The 17,772-nt window shown below is 40.5% G+C and overlaps 1 long non-coding RNA gene across 1 annotated transcript in view; it reads left to right on the forward strand.

Annotated features, from left to right (window-relative positions):
- The window catches only part of LOC129046044 (uncharacterized), a 334,546-nt gene that overhangs the window by 58,502 nt on the left and 258,272 nt on the right, over positions 1-17,772 (forward strand). The window contains exon 3 of the long non-coding RNA XR_010407858.1: positions 2,040-2,118. This is a non-coding gene — a long non-coding RNA (uncharacterized LOC129046044). The remainder of the gene's footprint in view (positions 1-2,039; positions 2,119-17,772) is intronic.

Consider the following 17,772-nt stretch of genomic DNA (forward strand, 5'->3'; position numbering starts at 1 on the left):
TACAACCACAAGGAACTGAATTCAGTCAACAATCTAAACAAACTTGGGTGCAGATTCTTTCCCAGCACCTTGAGCAAGGAATACAGCCCTACCAAGACTTTGATTTTGATATTGTGAGACCCTAAGGAGAGGACCCAGCCCAACCCACATAGACTTTTAACCTTTAGAGACTTTGAGAAAATATATTTGTACTGTTTTAAGCCACCAAGTTTGTGATAGTTTGTTAGAGCATCATCAGGAAACAAACAGTATCCATTTGTGAGACATCCCCAGATGTAGTTCTGGTATTTCCACTGGTCAGATTCTGTTTACATCCCTGTCTTATATTCCTCACCATTTAAGTTAATTCTCCTATGACTATGACATGTATGCCATCCTACAACACGTTATAACATCTATTAGCATCCTGTAACTTCTATGAGATATATGATTACTATAATATCCTGTGATAACCTATAACTTCTATGATGTACACAAAATGCACCTACAAAGGTAGGATGCATGGCTGGGGAAGTTACTCATCTGATCTAAGTAACCTGTATCTCTGGGAATGACTGAATTATATCAATATGTTTTAAAAATATGCTATCTCCCTCCCACCTTCATACTTTCTGCTGACAGTCTCTTCCTGCTAAGCAATTGATTTTTGGTAGCCTGCAATTTAGATTTAGTGGACTGAAATTTATCATATGAGACCATAATGTTAGGCTACCTTAAGGTTGTCATTAACAGACTCCAACACTACTTGCTCAGAGAGAATTGCCTCTCTTTGGTCCACTTTAGCTCAGAGAGCAAATTAACTCATTTGTTTACTCAGAAATTTGCTTCTGGAGTTAGATGGGAAGGATATGAGTTTACAGCTGAGTTAACTACGGCTAGGAGAGCCCTTTCCATTAATTGCTGGCTTTTGCAAGAAGCGTGTGATGTCCATTATTTCTGTTTCCTTTGCCAATTTGTGAAAACACCCAGAGGCTTAATAAGTGAATGTGCCTTTGCATCCTGAAATAAATAAGCAGGGCAGCCAATTAAGGATACATGCACATAAATAAAAATTATTTTCCACATTTGTGCCTGCAAAAAAAAAAAAAAGACTTAGATGGCATTTGTAAAATTTTCCCCAAAATGGTTAGTGTTGGGAGGTTCACTGGAATTAGGAAGGGCATTTCCTCATCTGTGGAGTCACAGAGCTGTGTGTGAATCCCAATTCCATCACTTACTGGTGTGTGATGTTGATTGAGTTACCTAGCCTCTCTAACCTCTTCACCATGGTGATAAGGACCTATCTCTTGAATCTGTAAAGTACGTGACACAGTTCTCCCAAATACCATTCATGGTGGTACTTTCACCAAGACAGTCTGTGGTCAACACCTTTTCTTTGATAGTTCTCCACACGTAGCGCATTTTATGTGAAACATTAAGCTAATAGGAATCTCAGAGATGAGGACTGGATGTATATGGAAGCTATCCTGTGTAGGTTCTTGGAATAATTAATGTAGAAATGTCACTGACATTTGCCCCCTAGAGCCAAATTATTTTGAAAAGTATTTATTTATTTTAGAGGGAGAGACGCGAGTATGAGTGGAGGAGGGGGAGGGGGAGAGAGAGTATCCCAAGCAGGCTCTGCACCCGGCTCATCTCATGACCCTGAGATCATGACCTGAAATCAAGAGTCAGACGCCCAACCGACTGAGCCACCCAGGCACCCTGAAAAGTCTTTAAATATAATTTTTAAAATGTTTTGTTTCTCAGGTACTATCTATGATATGTTAATATCATGTCTTTCAAGTCAAGTCTCAAACTTGAATCTGAAGTTATTTCTTGAGCATCTGAGAATAGAAATTGAACTTCCATATGCTGTGTTTATGATGGTAGTAGGGCATGTCAAGATAGGTCTGAACAGAAAAAAATTTAACATTTTCTGAGGATCTCAGAGAGAAAACTATCTTTTTAAATAGAGTACTGATATTTTTCCTTTGCTAGAAACTTATATTGCAAAAAAACATTCTGTTTGTTAAAACCTACCTTCTTTTTCTGCTTAGATAGGTATCGGTCCTGCCAGAGGCAAGTTGGAAATTTGTTCTTTATCTCAGTAGAGGACATTATGCTGATCACTTTAAGGTAAAGAGTTTCATTGTCTTCTAAACAATAGTTTGTCAGATAAAAAAGCATATTATTTTCTTTTTAAAAATAACTTGAAATATGAATAATCTTAGGTGAGTTTGTCTTAGCTGGCAGAGAAGGCATGTTAAACTGTTTGCAACAAATAAAAGACATTTTTTATAGAAGGTGGGGAAACTTACCATCTCAGAAGTATTGAATTTAGAGTCAAAAGTCATGAAAACCCAGAATTCACCCTAAGTCCCCTGTTTGTCTCGCTCCAAACACTCAGTGTCATAAGTTCTATACCTTCTTCCTCTTTCTCATCTGTTCAATCTTATCTCCTCCCTCCCACCCCACACTTGTCGTCTTTCTTCACATCTCCATTTTCTCTTGCCCTAGACCTTGCCAAGTCTTCTAACTGGTCTCCCTTTCTCCCTTTTCCCATCGTTGCTCCTCCCCTGCCTCCCACCACAATTCATCTCTACAGGTGTGTTTTGTTTTGAGAGAGACCGCATGTGAGCAAGTGGCAGTGGGGGTAGGGGATGGGCAGAGGGAGAGCAGAGGGAGAGAGAGTCCTAAGCAGACTTCATGCTAATTGTGGAACCCGACTCAGGGCTCTGTCTCATGACCCTGAACCTGGGCCAAAATCAAGAGTCGGTTGCTTTGCCATGCCAGGGGCTCATGATCTGACCTTTGGCCATTTCTGTGTTTTTAACCCTACCATCAAGCCCCCTACCAACTCCATGCCAGAAGTAGCTTGCTATTTTCAGCATCTACCAGGCTGTTTAATTCTCTGTATCTTTGCTCACCCTGCTTTGATGATCCTTTCCATTCCCATTTTCCTTATAAACATTCATCTTCTAGACTGAGCTCAATGCTAACTCTCTGATTCTTTTTGCCTAAACCACATAAAACTGTCTACTCGCCTCCTCAAGTCTTCTCTATATTTTGTAGAGACTTCTGGACATAGCGCCAGTCGTATTTTATTGCATTTGTTCACACGGCCATTTCCCACTTCCAGACTTAATCTAAATGATTAAAGCTGTATCTTATCTACCCAGTAGTAATGTGCTTGGCATCTAGCATGTACTTGCCACATTTCTGTGGAAAGAAGAAAAGAATGGAAAGACCCGGGATGGAGCCAGATGCTTGCCAGGTCTATGAATTGGGATAAGACACATAACCTCGGGGCGCCTGGGTGGCTCAGTTGGTTAAGCGACTGCCTTTGGCTCAGGTCATGATCCTGGAGTCCCTGGATCGAGTCCCGCATCGGGCTCCCTGCTCAGCAAGGAACCTGCTTCTCCCTCTGACCCTCCCCCCTCTCATGTGCTCTCTCTCTCGTTCTCTCTGTCTCAAATAAAAAAAAAAAAAAAAAAAATCTTAAAAAAAAAAAAGACTCATGAGCCTTTAAAAAAAAAAAAAAGACACATAATCTCTCTGACCTTAATTTTACTCACCTGTAAAATGACCATAACATTGTCAACTTTTTCCATTGTATTTATTTATTTATTTTTAGATTTTATTTATTTATTTATTTGAGAGAGTGTGAGCAGGGGGAGAAGCACAGGGTAAGGAAGAGGTGGGGGGAAAGAATCTCAAGCAGACTCCCCATGGGGTGAGGATCCCGAACTGGGCCAATCTCATGATCCTGAGGTCATGATCCCTAAGCCGAAATCAAGAGTCAGATGTTTAATCAGCTGTGCCACCCAGGCACCCCTCTATTGTATTTAGAAGAAAGCCAATCATACATACCCTCTAAGCACCAGCCCTATATATCATCTGCTATCTGCTTTCCTCTGGGACTTCATTTCAGGTCTCTCACCCCCTCTGTTCCCAGTTTTCCAGAGGAATTTGCCTTCTGATAGTTCACAGAATGTGCCAAACTGTTTTCTCACCCTTCCCAGCCTCCTTGCACATATCACCTTTGCACTTGCTGATTCCTCTAAATGGGAGGCGCCACCCCAAACTTTACTGGGTTGCCTGCTTCTCATCAAACATCACCTTCTCAGGCCTTGACTAATCCCCTCTCTAAAGTAGGTCTCTCCATGTTATGCTTGGTTATATTTTTTATTTTCTAGTATTCTTTTTAAAATTTATTTATTTATTTATTTATTCATAAAGATTTTATTTATTTGAGAGAGAGACCACAAACTGGGGCGAGAGGGACAGAGGGGGAGGGAGAAGCAGACTCCCCACTGAGCAGGGAGCCTGACATGGGGCTCTATCCCATGACCCTGAGATCATGACCTCAGCCAAAGGCAGGCGCTTAACCGACTAAGCCACCCAGGTGCCCCTCTTTTTTTTTTTTTAAATAACTCCATAGTTTGTACTATAATATATAAAATATACATTTGTACTAAATATATATTTAGTTTTCTGTTTTGTTTTATTTTTTGCTTGTATTCCCCACTGTAATGTCAACTCTAGCTGAGCGGGCCAAGAGAACATTGGTCCTATTTACTGTTTCATTCATAGGGCCTGACACATAGCAGACACTTTGTAAATATTTATTGATGATATGGAACTAATCTCTAAGGTTGATTTTGAAGACCAGGTACAGTATGTGAGTGACGTTTATAAACCAAAAGCACTACATAAATGTGAAGCAATGTTATTATCATAACCGGGGCAGGCATAGAGAAACAGGGAAAGCGTGTGCCAACTTCCATTTTCTCAGGAAATTAACATACAGCTTGACAACAAGTAATTACTCATTTTCCCAGTGTGAAATCGCAGTCTGACCAGTCCAGCAAGAGGGGACTTTATCACGCCAATGGGTAGTATTATTTCTTCATGTTGTCTGCGCTGACTAGAATTCTGGTGATAGGGAAGTTGTGTTCGTACTTTCAGTGAAGGAGGAAGGTGGTCTGTGGGCTCTGGGACCCAGGGTCCAGCCAGAGGAAATATCTCCTCATATATGGCTCTTCCCTCTACTCGATCTACTTTTAGCGTGAAAAGACTTCAATCTGGGCAATTAATTAAAATAGGGTATATCTCAGGCAGGTAGAACACCAGTGCAGGATTGGTAATAGATGACCAGAAGAGGAGAGATGGGCCATGATTTTCTGTGTGGTTTTTCCCAGCAACATACCTTTTGTTTATCTGATTTCCCCTCTCTATCCGTTTGCTTATCTGTAGAATGGGGATAGTAATATTTATTTGATAAGGCTGTTGTGAAAGATAAATATGTAAAGAGTTTGGAATAGTGTCTAGCATGTAATAAGCTCTTAATAAATGCTATTTTTATTGTCAACAGCCCATCATCTCTTATAAACATGGATCAGGTTGACAGGACTCAGTTTTTCCCACCTAGGCAGAGAAGGAGGAATAAGGTAGATTCTCAGCATGTCACCTAATGGTCAAACACACATTAGCCCCAGGATATGACCAGGACTCAGACTTTTTAGGGTGCTCCTGTTTATCAGATCAAAACCATCTTTCCCTGGTCCTTCTCCCTCATAGCTGTTATATCAGAAGCAGGAAGATGATACATCTTTGATTTACTTTCCCTAAGACTCAGAGGGCTCTAATAATAATTAACTCACTATTTTATATGACATAGAAGTACAGTTTAATAAATCATAATATTCTTCTGATTAGACTGTGTTAATCAGTTTACAGTTATTTTTCATTTTTCATTTTAGACTTCAGAAAAGTTGCAAAAATAGTACAAATTTTTTTTTAAAGATTTTATTTGACAGAGAGAGATATAGCGAGAGAGGGAACACAAGCAGGGGGAGTGGGAGAGGGAGAAGCAGGCCTCCCACCGAGCAGGGAACCCGATGTGGGGCTCAATCCCAGGACCCTGGGACCATGACCTGAGCCGAAGGCAGATGCTTAACAACTGAGCCGCCCAGGCGCCCCAGTACAGATAATTTCTTATAGGCTCTTCACCCAGCTTCCCCTAAGATTACTGTCTCACATTATCAATGTATAGTGATCCAAACTGAGAAAGTTACCTTGGCACAATAGTATTAACCCAAGTACAGACTTTATTTTGATTTTCACAGTTTTCCCACTCATGACCTTTTTCTGTTCTAGGATTGTGTCTAAGGTCCCACATTGCATATAGTTGTCATGTCTCCTTAGTCTCCTTACTCTGCAACTGTTTTTCTGTCTTTCCCTGCCTTTCATGACCCTTTTGGAGAGTTCTGGTCAGCTGTTATCTTGATTTGGTTTTATCTGGTGTTTTCCCACAACGAGATTGGGGTTATACATTATTGAAAAGAATAACACAGTGATGAGCCCTTCTCAGTGTAAGATGTCCTATTATGGGTGGTGTGAACTTTGATTGCTTGCTTGGTTCAGGTGGTGGCTGCCAGGTGTCTCAACTGTTATTATTTTCCTCTTTGCAGTCAGTTGATATCTTGGGGAGAGATACTTTGAGACTATGCAAATGACTTGTTTCTTCTCAAACTTTCATCCACTAGTTTTAGCATTCATCTGTGGATCTTGCCTGCAACAATTTCTGGTGTTTTAAGAGTGATTTTCTATTCCCTCATTTCCCCCCACATTTATTAATTGGAATTCATTTGAAGAAAGAGCTTTCTTTTCTCCATTTACTGATTTATTCAATTATTTACATCAGTATAGATGCATGTATACTAACTTGCTTTATTTTATGTGATGCTATCACTTTTTTGTTGCTCAAATTGTTCTACTTTTGGCCATTGTGAGCTCTTTCAGGTAGGGTCCTGTGGCCTTTCCACATTCTCCCTTTTTTTTTTTTAAGTTTGTTTATTTATTAAAGATTTTATATATTTATTTGACAGAGAGAGACACGGTGAGAGAGGGAACACAAGCAGGGGGAGTGGGAGAGGGAGAAGCAGGCCTCCCGCAGAGCAGGGAGCCTGATGCGGGGCTCGATCCCAGGACCCTGGGATCATGACCTGAGCTGAAGGCAGACGCTTAACGACTGAGCCACCCAGGCATCCCTATTTATTTATTTTTTAAAGTAATCTCTACACCCAACGTGGGCTTGAACTCAGGACCTCAAGATCAAGAGTTGCACACTCTTCCCACTGACCCACCCAGGCGCTCCCCTCCAATTCTTTTTCTGAGCACTTACACGTTTTAGAATTTTAAGATGCTCCAGACTCATCTTGTGTTTTCCCTGCCTCAGGCTTGGAATCAACCACTTCTTCAAAGAAATCCTTTGGTTCTTTTTATTGGAGAATGGCTTTTAGAAACAAAGATCTGAGCAGTAGGTGGGCTCATTGCTACCGGGGTGTCATTGTTCTTCCTTCTTTCCTTATCTGTAACTTCTTTCCTGAGCATGAGAAACCTGGTCCTTATTATCTGTAGTATGTTTACTTATTTTGTTTAACCCTAGTAAAAGATCAAGGGGTTTCAGAATTGCTATCCCATATCCCCATGAGAAACAAATTTACTGAATACAGTATGAGTTCAAAATTTTTTAAAATTCATAATACATTCTGTGCGATTATACTCACTATCCGCATGATAATCATTATGATTTTTCCCAAGGAAGGACAACCTTTATAAAAAGTATTGTCATACGCAAACGGGAAGGTGCTTCACCTAGTTCATTTCATTTCCTAAAAACTTCAGAAAATTATTTTTATCTAGTAAGTACTGTTTGGAAGTTAAGGTTGGAAACACTATATTTAATGCATAGTTCATAGTATGTGTTCATGCTTTACTGTTTTGGGAAGTATATAGTTCTGAATAAAAAGTAAAAGATGCCACATAATTCCTTTAGTTTTTTTTTAAGTCAGGAATAATAACATTCTTTGCAGAATATGAAGATAGAAATCTGCTCTGGGGAGTCATGACAGCTGTGCTTGAGATTCAGGGGCTCAGATGAACAGACTAGGTAAAGTAATAATAGCTCTTACAGAATGACGTGTGAATAAGACCAATCCCCGTTTATGGATGGCATGCACATGGGTGAATGCACGCACACATATGTATAGGCATACGTGTGTGCATGTGCATGTATGTGTGGGCACACATATAGTCCAGGCCAATGGCTCATTTTCCAAATCAGTTTCCTCATCCAATTTTGTTCTTGATATGTGCTTTCTGTCTGAAGCATCTGAGCATTGTGAGGAAGGAACCTTGTGAATGTGTGTGTGTGTGAATGTGAACCTTGAGAATTCCAAAATATTTTGCAGTTGTGTTCAAAAACAGCTTACCTGGGGGGTTACCCAAGATAATGTTATTTTATCTTATAGTCACATCTTAGATGATGATAGTAAGTGATATTTCCAGTTTGATCCTTTTAGTTATCACCCTTGGCTCTGTATAACTTTTGGCTATTTCAGATTTGTTTCTGAAGGATAAAAAATTTCCAATCCTTACAGAATGAAACTTTGAGGATGTTAAGAATATGTTCCAAGGATGACAGTAACCCCAAAGAGGACTCCCCCGACCCCAGATGTCTTTTCTCCCCTAAGACAAGATGTGAAACAATTGCAACATTGTTTTTTTTTTTAAAGATTTTATTTATTTATTTATTTGACACAGAGAGAGAGAGAGAGAGAGAACACAAGTAGGCAGAGCGGTAGAGAGGGAGAAACAGGCTCCCCGCTGAGAAGAGAGCATGATGCAGGGCTCGATCCCAGGGCCCTGAGATCATGACCTGAGCTGAAGGCAGATGCTTAACCAAATGAGCCACCCAGGCACCTACAATTTCAGCATTGTTAACAGAACTAGTCATCAAAAGCTTAGAGTCACATCTTGAGTATTGAGGAAATCTCACCAAGGTGCAGAGTACTTAAGATCCTTGACAACATTTTGTGACTTGATTAAAGATCCTGTGCTCTTGCTTCAGTTTCACATTTAGAGAAATGGGAGTCCCCAGAGGATAGAGGCATGTGCCTCTAAGGGCAAGCCAGTAACATACCATCCTGCATTGCCAGTGAGTCTGCCCCTCCTCCCCTACCTCCATCCCCCGTTGAGATTCCCTCTGAGACTTGATGGCAAGGCCATGATAGAAGGTTGTGATTTGGTGGGATGCCTACTAGATTGGAATCAGAAGACCTGGTTAGGAATCCAGGTGTTGATCAGATGCGGCAGAACCTTGAAAGCATTTGCATCATATTGAGCACCCACTGGCCCTCAAATGTTGATTCTGAATCTGAAATTGAAAAGTCAAAGCTTTGAAAGTCAAGACTTACTCTATTTTATATGCACTGTTTAATAATGGGATAAAAATATATACTAGAAGAGGTCAGGCTTTTAATAATCCAATATAGTGAATCTCTTAATTCTTAATAAAAAAGTATAAAAAGATGAAATAATCTAGCCTGTAATTATTCTGCCAAGTCATGAGGTGTAAGCAGGTAATTTTAGAATGTTCTATAGCTGTACTTTGAACCATAGATTGCATTAAAGTCAGGGTAGTAATTTTTCAGGTCTCCCATGGCAGGATTTATTTTCTTAATATAGAAGTGTTCAGTTCATCATGCGAGCATTTTTATATAGGTTAGACCTCTTCTCCATGCCCTCAGATTTCTTTGTGTCCATCTACTTATGCTTATCCACAGCATGTGTGCAGTGCATTTATGAGTGCATGTTCACTTACACACACACACACACACACACACACCTCAGTACATGCAAATTAAACCAAGCGTACGCATAATTGGTCACCTTTTGCCTTATAATTTGGATTTGGGGGGAAAATCCTCTCCTGTTTTTCTTCTTTCAAGAAAACTATGGAGAAATATATTAGCATCCTCACATTTATTGGCCTCATGCACTCCCATTCTCCCCTCATAATCTTGCCAAGGTTTTCTAATATTGGCATATCAAATGCAGATTACAACCCCCCGTGGGCTGGATTCACACTGGCCTCTTGGCTTTTTACAGAACCTTACATAGCCTTGTCACTAGCTTGATGTTAAAGCAAATAATGCTAGCATCCTTCGTGAGGTCTTTGCACTGAAAACCGAGGAAATTCGACCACAATAAACCTGCTGCGAATAAAATCAGGCACTGCTGTAATTATTAGGTCAGAGGCAGGTAAGCACAATTATTTCTTTACTGAACAAAGACAGGAGGGGGGTAGCTGGCTCTACAATGAGGGCAAGGTGCACGAGGGCTGGGGATGCTCAATCTAGAAGCCCACATGCCTTCAACACCCACAATCCTGCTTCCTATGTATTTTTCCTCTCTATGCTATTCTTTTTCTTTGTTTTTAAAAGCAGTCCTAAATTGCTTAACATTTTTTTTTTCCTTCCTCACACTTCTTTCTGTGCTTACAGGCAAGGACAGTAAATTAAGCATAGCTAAGGATTTAATGCTGAAAATCACCTTGGATAATTGGCTTAAGGGGTTGAAGCATGCTTTTCCCTCCGTCTCCTTGTCTTAATGCTACTTCTCCTCCGAGAATACATCTGTCAATAATTGATGGAGCTTTCTTGGGTAAATGAGCTGTTGCTTGGGACATTATAAATCATATTTGGAATCAAGTTTGTTTTCAAGCTGCTTTTAAAGTGTCAGTGCTGTGCTAACTGAATAGAAAATGCTAAATGTTTGAGGGAGTAGTACAAGCCCTCAAGTGTTAAAGGCATGAGCGGATTTAAGAGAACAAATGGAATTTATACCCTCTGAGGAAACAAGAATACATCTATTTTATCAGAAAACCATGTAGATGTGGCAAGGGACTTCCAGAAGGACCTGCCTGAGTACCTCTGCGTGCTGGGCACTGTGATCCATGATTCACTTAGGGTGCCTGAGTTAATCCTCAAAACAGACTCACCTGGCAGGTGTTATATGACTCTTCTAGAGATGAAGAAACAGAGGCTCAGAAAGGTTCGTTACCTCCTCCGTGTGTGCCGTGAGCAAGTGGTAGATTTGAAATTGGACTCAGTGGGACTGTGGAGTCCTCGCTCTTCTTACTCCACCGGAAGTTGGACATGCTCTGTGGCATGGTCTTCAGTCTTTGGTGGGGTCCTGGTGGTTTTCATGTGTTTGGTGTTGAGACAGGCCAGTGGCCCCTATCACCAAACCCCTCGCAGGTCTCTTAGCTCTGTTCCAGCCAGTGCGGCTTCACTTTTATCTCTTTTGTATAGAGGGCTTGAGCATGAGATGTTGATAGAAAGTTTCTGCTGGTAAAAGGAGTTTGAAACCACAGCTGTGTGAGAACAGTAAAAAAATCTATCTTATAAAATAAAGACATTAGCATATGTAAGAACATTCTGCTATGTAAAAAGTTGGAAAATATTTTGCTCCTTTTTCTGCCTCAAAATGCATTCCCAAACAACATTCTAGAATGGCCCTCCTCTAAGCACTGCTTCAGCATGAGAACTAAGCTCAGACTGAGTCCTGCGTTTTCATTTTTGCTCAGACAGTCTTCAGTCTTATTTTCCTGTTTCCTCATCTGTAGGCTGAAGACAATACCGCTCATTCTACCAACCTTAGAACCTATTTGTGACGATCAAAGGTGACCAAAAATAAAAAGAACAATGGCTAGGATAGAAGGTATTGCTACTATTGCATTTTTTTGTTTTTGTTTTTTTTAGTGATCTACCTGAATCTTTTAGTTAAGATTTTAAAGGCAAAATGTTAAGAGTTGAGGGTATTTTAGCATGAGACAGATGGTGATGTAAAAGGCATAAAACTATTTTAAAAGCTCATTCAGAATAATTATTTTAGAGATAATGGTTTATTAAGTTCTTAATATCTGCCCTTGAGTTTTAGTTATTCACATTATTGGCTGCTGTTAATTTTCAAGCTTTCTAGCGAAAAGATACAATAATGAATCACTTTGCTTTTTTTCTTCCTAATTGTCAGGGCAAGTAAATGCTAAATTTGAAAGGATGAAATGGCTGATACAAGACCAGAATTATCATCTGACTCAGGCTGATTTGATATAAGGAGGAGTTGTTTCCTGAATGTCTCTGTCATTCTTCCTTCCCTTCCTCCTACTTTTCTTCCCTGCTTTCCAGCAAACACTTATTAGACACCAGCTGTGTGCACATGTGAACATAGTCTCTGCTCTAAAGGTGCTCAGTCCAACATCTAAATAAGTACACACTTCACTGTGATCAGTCCCATGCCAGGTCTGCCTTCCCCTTACATGACGCCGCTGCAAACACCAGTGGGAGCCCTGAGGGCGAGATGCTCAGTGTGCGTGGGGAGGTCCAGTGAGGTCCCTTGGTGAGTGTTGAGTTACTAACAGCATGGATGACTTCATCTCCATGTTTCTTGGCTTCTTTTTTTCTAGTTACTTCTATTTCAACCCACTTGAACCCTGCTTATTCTCTTGGCTTTGTAATACAAAAGGATTCTCCTCTGCTGAAATCCTGGGGACTTTCTATATTTTATGCTCTTTTTCTTAGTTATCCTAGCTGCATCTGTTTTTGACTTCACTAAGACCTAAGATCTGTAGACACCTACTTCCATGATTCTTCTTCTTCCCTTGTCCCCCTCGAAGACCCTCCTGCCCTCCCTCTTCTTCTGCTTTATCTCTTTCTCATTCCATCCCTCTCCACCCCTCATTTTGCAAAATCAGAGACAAGAAGGTTAGATTAGTTATGGGAGACCTGAGGAGAATGTATGGAGAAAATTGAGAAGAAAACAGATTTGAGAACCAATACTTTAATATTTTAATCTTGCTTTCCACTCTTCGCTGAATCCTCTTCAGATTTTCTGTAACTTTCTCAAATTTGATTTTCAATTGTTTGGGCTCATAGAAGGAGGACATAGTTTCCAAATAGTACCTGTGGGGGCAAGGTCTTCTTTTTACAGACAAGACTGCAGTTGATCGTGCTGGGTTGTGCAATTAATGTCTGTTGGCACAACCAGACATATTTCTTAAGGATTCTGTATTTGGAGGCATTCAGTCTCTGCCATTTTAAGACAGTAGCCCCAAAAGGCACTTTTCCCTGCAGCAGAGGCCAGATTTGCAGGGCACTTGAATGAAAAGCTTTGTTTGTTGTGCATTAAAAGGAGAATTAAATTACAGAGAAGGATTGAGGTGAAATTTCAGGAGCCTCCTCTCTGTCCAGCCTCATACCTAATTGTACCCACTTTTCCCTGCAGGGCTGCTTTTCTTTCTTGAATCTGAGTGGTCGGCCCATGCTGTCATAGCATGGCTTGGTCAGGAGGAACATGTCTGAAGGTCTCAAATGGGTCTGCTGCAGTCTGTCAACTGCCACAATCAAAAGCTCACAGTCTTTGGAGCCAGACTGCCCTGGTTCAAATCCCAGTTCTATCACTGATTGTAAAATGGGGTACATAAAAATGATTTTTGTCCTAGGTCATGTGAGGATTAACTGAGATCATGATAGCTCTATCTAGTCCTTGATAATGGTAAGACCTGGCATTTGTTGTAGGATTGACAAATTTCTGTGGAAACCAGTAATTAGAGTTAGGACAGTGAATGAAGATAAACTTTTCCTGATTCACCTAAAGTTAAGGGTTTGTCCAGGTGAATTTGTGTAACTCCTCTTAGTGTTTATCTTAGAATATTGCTAAATACTCATACTAGCTGACGTTGAGTCAGACACCAAAGTGACTGTTTTAACTTTAGGAGCTCATTTAATCCTCCTCACAATTCTGCTAGGTAGGTGAAAGTATCCCCATAGCAAAGATGAGACTATTGAGGCTTGGAAATGTTAGGTAATTTGTCTGAGGATTCATACCTAGGTCTGTCTGTGCTAAAGCCTGGATTCCGCTACCACACCATGGCTTTTGATCAGCTGGTTATTGTCACCAGGTAGCTTGTTTTTTTCTGAAATTGTCTACCACTTCCAAACCGGACTTTGAAATGTCTCCCCTTTCTACCGCATTGGGCACAGACTCAACATTCTAGCTATTCATTTACTCACTCCTGTGTCTTCTGCATATTCAGGGATCATACCCTCCTGGCTCTTTGTTCATGGAAAGTGCCCTCGGCAGATCTAAACATATCCTTTCTCTAAGGTTGGGCTTAGAACTTATCTTCTGTAAGAAACATCCATCCTGTGGTTAAGATGCATATTCAATCTAGTGCCATATTGATTTCCCTTTATGAATTCTTATCTGTGCATTTTAAAGAGTATAACATTGTATAGTACTTAGTCATTCTTACATGAAATAGTCGTCATTGTCACCATCACATTTATTGAACACTTGCTTGGTGCTAAACTCTTGACAAGTCTTATCTCACTTAATCTCATGTGAACTCTACTAGTTAGGTTCATCTAAAATCCTCATTTTATAGAGGAGGAAGTTGCAATTTTGAGAGGTTAAGTGACATGCCTAAAGTCACAAAGATGATGGAGCCAGGATTCACATATTCTCCCCTTGGAGCCCAATCTCTTATTCACCACATTTGCCATCCACTTTAGTCCTGTGTTCTCAAATGCAATGTGAGGTCGCCCCTAGAGTTAATCCTGTAGTACCAAGGCACTTGATGAAGGGAGTTTCGCTGGTTGGTTCATTCAGTGGATGTTTTGAGTGCATATACTGTGCTTGTCATTGAGGATGGTACAAACAAAGGCCAGTTCTGATCCTTACCTATCTTCACAGGGGTCTATCAAACCACTCAGGCCATAGAAAGTACTTCAATATCCATCTGGTCTATAGAATGAGGGACGAGGAGTTATTGACCTCTAATGAAAAACAGGTCACAGATCAATGGGTGGGTGTCCAATACCTTGAACTGATGATATTCGGTTCCACTACTCCATTTCTGGTGGTCAGTTGGATCCATTGATCACATTTACCTTAATTACTTTTGGGAGGAAGCTCTTCAGTTTCTTCCATGTCTGAAGAAAAATGCATTCAACTATTTTCTTGAAAAGATGAAATTGTGCATGGAAGAGAAGATCATTAACAGTGACGGTAAGGAGACAAAGGAAATTGCAGTGTAACCTGGCTCTCTGCCAGTAAAATTAACACAATCCTAGCAACTGTCCCACTGTTCACTGTATGCTAGGCACTGCTCTAAACACCTTATATATAGTTTATTTAATCCTCACAACAACCCTATGTGGTGGGAATAGTATTTTAAGATTATCATAGATTTATAAATCATCTCAGGGAGATTAAAGAATATGGCCATGAGTCACAGGGCCATGAGCCATCACTTGGTCCGCCTAACACCCATGGCCAAATTCTAACCACTTTATTGTACTGTCTACCAGAGTCCCTTATGGTGGATAACTTCTTACAGGTCGTGGTGGGAGGGGACAGGAAAGGGAACAGAAAGAGAAAGGACCCACCTCACATTGGTTGAACTCTAAACATTGTGGAGGCACTTTATATAACTAAAACAATGTAAGATCAGAATTGTCTCTTCGTTTTACAGATGAAAAAACTGAGTTTTTGAGGTTAAGTGACTTTCTCGACGTCATTCTCTTGGCAAGTATAGAATTCAGCTTTGAATCAGCCCGTGCTCTCTCTGCCCCCTCTGAAGGATTTAAATAGAAGACCCTCTTGTTCCATAATGTATCTGTGAGCTATGGCAACATCTACATTCTGTGGCATTTTCCTTTTCATAAACAGCTTGTGTTTTGGAACTCTATTTTTGTAGTCCTCCTTAAGAAATTATATTTGCTACAAAAAAGAATGAAAATTTGAGTGATACGGTACAACAAAATATCACTGACTAGGGCAAGGTTGAAAGATGGTGCTTTTCAGCGTTTTGTGTCCTGTTCTTAACTCTTTTGTCAGCTAGTTACATGGAGAAGTGACAAAACCACTTTATCTTCCTGGGGTTTAGTTTCTACAGTGGAAGAGTTGGAGGAGATGGTTTCAGTGTCCTTTACAACCACAGAACTCTGTGATGGTTTGAAGGCCAAACTGTAGAGAGTTCGAGCTTTGGAAAGGATCGGCTTGAGAGGATCAGCTCTATCTCCCAATCCCTCCACACATTTGCATACCTGATGCAGGCTCTTGGGTCTCTTGCCATAAGTCCTTGCCTTGCATCTTTTTACCACAGTCTCTTAGTTTGTCTTTAGATTTGCTGTCTTGCCCCAAGACCCAAAACAAATATCCTATTTGAAACATTCTCATATTATATAAGACAAAATAACCCCTTGAGAAAAATGTTGAACTATCACGAAGCTCTTTACTTACTCCATTAACGACCTCTCGTGGGGAGATACAGAACGAATAATGGGTTCTGTACCACCAGCTCTCACCTCAAACATTTTAGTAATGATATGCCCACATCTAAAGCACAGATCTGACCAGGTCACTTCCCTGCTCAAAATCCTTTAACTGGCTCCGTCCACAGGGTCATCTCTAAGTTCTCTCTCTCTCTCCTCTTTGTTTTGTCCTTCCTGCCCAGCACTCCTGGGACACACTGTGCTGTTTCTCGCCTCCGTGCCTGTGCCCTCTGTGTAGCATGCCGGGCCACCAGCCAGTGGCTCTTCATCCATTAGGTCTCAGTTCTAGTGCCACTTCCCTTAGACTCGGTAGGTGCCCTGCCTTGGTCTCCAGGCAATACCATTGCCTCTGCTGATATTGAAAATACTTATTTAATCTGTTTCTCCCAACAAACTGGGAGCCTTTTAAAGAAACTAGGTTTGTATCTTATCCATTTTTGAATTCCTGGTACCATCATGGTCCCTGGCACACAGTAGATGTTCAATAAATGTTTACTAAATAAATGAATATGTGGAGCCCCTCAGTGATAAAGAAATATCAGCTTGTAATTGTTAGGACATTCTTCTTTATATGCAGCTGAACTGTCCTTCTCTAATGGCCCAGATTTTGACCCCTGGAGTTATTCAGAACAATTCCCTTTCTTCCACCACAATACAACCTTTTAAGTATTAGAATTTGGTTAAATCTTCTGTTCTCAGGGCTAAATATTCTTAGTTCCTCCATGTGCCTTCTTATGCTGGATTGTACACTCCCTCATTATACTGCCTGGTCTCTGTTGCTTACATTCCAGTCGCCCTTCTTACACTGATATGCCCAGATCAGAACTCAAGGTACCAGTAATTATTCCAAATGGCAACAGCCCCAGGGGGATAATCCCCTCTTCTGCCCTGTTTACTAAACTTAAAAGTTACCTAAAAGTTGCATAAGGGAACAGTGACTTTAGTAATATAATACATATAATAAAATATACATGTAACAAAGTATATCAGTGTATTTAAAATATAATAAAAATATAACAGAAAACCCCCAAAAGCTCTTTGTACTTTATTTTAGGACTCTCTTACAATAACACTGCAGGGGAGGGGAGAGCTAGGTACAGCTGTTATTCTGTTCCCCTTACAGATGAGAAAGCTCAGAGTGGAGAGAGGGTTATGTTACTTTTTGGAAGGCATAATAAGAAAGTGAGTGGTGGAAACACGATTGGGTCCTGGACTGACTTGTTTAGAGCAAGTCCCATGTACTCATCCAGTAACTATATACTGATGCCCTATGAGCCCTCTGTGAGCTTCCTGCTACTAAGTGCAAAATGTACTCATTTCTAAGGTATAGATGATACATAATTTTTACCATGCTCTCAGGAATCCTTGTCCCCATAGAGGTTAAGAATCCCTGTGTTGAAGGTAGACTGACATCGAGCTTGTAGCCAATTTAAACACCAAATTCGTTTTCCGGTATACCGCTCCTAAACATCTTCCAGATCTTCACTAGTGTAACTGTGGTTTCCTGGATCTACCTTTGGCACAGTAGTACACTTATCCCTGCTGAATTTCATCTTGGTACTTCTGTCTGTTTCAAGGCCATTTCTCTTCATTATTGTACCTCTGT

Source organism: Mirounga angustirostris, unplaced genomic scaffold (assembly GCF_029215605.1).
Source record: "Mirounga angustirostris isolate CCGP_5_RB_7025 unplaced genomic scaffold, mMirAng1.0.hap1 SCAF_15, whole genome shotgun sequence".
NCBI lineage: Eukaryota > Metazoa > Chordata > Mammalia > Carnivora > Phocidae > Mirounga > Mirounga angustirostris.